Source organism: Chroicocephalus ridibundus, chromosome Z, assembly GCF_963924245.1.
Source record: "Chroicocephalus ridibundus chromosome Z, bChrRid1.1, whole genome shotgun sequence".
Classification (NCBI taxonomy): Eukaryota; Metazoa; Chordata; class Aves; order Charadriiformes; family Laridae; genus Chroicocephalus; species Chroicocephalus ridibundus.
The window spans coordinates 30,780-32,523 of NC_086316.1; positions in this window are offsets into that span (position 1 = coordinate 30,780).

Sequence of the window (1,744 nt, forward strand, 5' to 3'; positions counted from 1 at the left end):
TTCCTTTGGGAAGAGACTGGGACAGACAAGGAAGTACAAGGATTGTGAAAAGTGGGGTGAAGAAACAGGAAAAGGGAGTACCAAGGTAGGCAAATGTTGTGACCAGTGCTGCATGGAGGAAGCAGCCAAGCAGCCCTGTGTATGATCACCATTGCTAGAGCAGAATCTTAAACCAAACCTGTTGTTTTGGCCATAGCTTGCATGTCACGCCTACTGTCCTGGTCAGAAGGACGAAGGGGAAGGCACATTGCTTTCCTAGCAGACTTGAGAAGACCCAGGCAAATGGATTGAACGTTCTGGAATTACCATGTAGATGTGTCTTCTAGGTGTGACAGCTTTGGTGGCTACCTATCACTTCCTAACATTGTTTAAAAACAGGTTCAGCTTTTTATAGCCTTGCTGAGGAAAAGACTGACAAGGTGACACAGAATATGGATTTGCATTTGTTTACATATCAACTTAGCAAGGAAACAAGTTCACTTCACATGTCAACCAGTTAAGGTCCACATAAGCCAAAGTGCATTTCATATTCCGAGGACAGGCATAGTCTGGCTGCCTCATTATCCCAATGGCAAAATCAACCTGAAGCAGGCCCAGGTCCAGGCACCCCAGAACAAAGCAACATTCCCTCATGACTGTGATTCGGATGACTTGTTTGTCCTTGAGTGAGGAGCTTTCTGTCTGGCTTCTTCTTGCCATTGCTGTGGGTGGGCAGAAGCTATCTGTAAAACTGCAGGATCTAAGTGCAAAGAAGCTATATGGGCCAAGGAACAGAGACTCCAGGGGTGCGTGCTGGGTGGAAATACAGGGAGGAGGGGCTGGCTGGGCAGGGGTGCCCAGGGACCTGAGCTAGGACTCGCTAGTGAAAACTTGGACTTCTTGCCCCAGGGGTTCTCCCCCTCCCACGAAGGGCTGCATGTAAGGGGTAAGACACAGCTAGTGCAGAGGGCGTGTTAAGGGAGGAACTGCTTCCCTCCCACATCCACAGGAGCATTCACACACCATTCATGGTATCACACACCCTAACTCCAGGCCGTGCTTCCTCCTTTAGGCTTGACCCTCGGTTTCCTGCAGCAGAGTCTCAGGCGCTGGATTTCATAAAATAATTAATTTAATTGGAAGGTACAGCAGCAAGAACAGCCTGAAATGGATACCTCCAAAGAGAGGGACCCTGAACAAAGAAACCCTGGGCAATTATACCCCTGTGATCCACACACCTGCCCCTCATGCGACCTTCACGAGCTGTCCACATGTCTTTTAGTCCAATGGTGATTTTTTGTCTGGGATCTTCTAAAATCTAATTGGATTCTTTTTCTGTGTCCAGGCAGGCAGGCTCTTATCTTGTTCATTTGCAGTTTTCAGACAAGGGTTGGAGCCCCCTTGTCTTCTGGTTTACACTCCTTGTACATGTGCACTCAGTGGCATGGAGAACTGAAGAGTCCCAGACTTGGGAAAAACACCACAAAAACATCAGTGTGATATCAAAATGCTTTCCCATACTAAAAGACTAAACACAGCACTGCTATGAAAATTACTAAGAAAAACAACTCTATCAAGGCTTAAAGGCTTCAGCAAATCTATCTGAATGCTAAGTAAAGCTAGGCAAACAGCACAAATCACACCATACTATAATCCTAAGTATTTTATTCACTAGTACTATTTATGCTAAACAACTAATACTCCTCAACAGGGCAGGCAAGTGCTCGGAATATGAAATATGCCCTGATCACGCTTTTTGAGACCT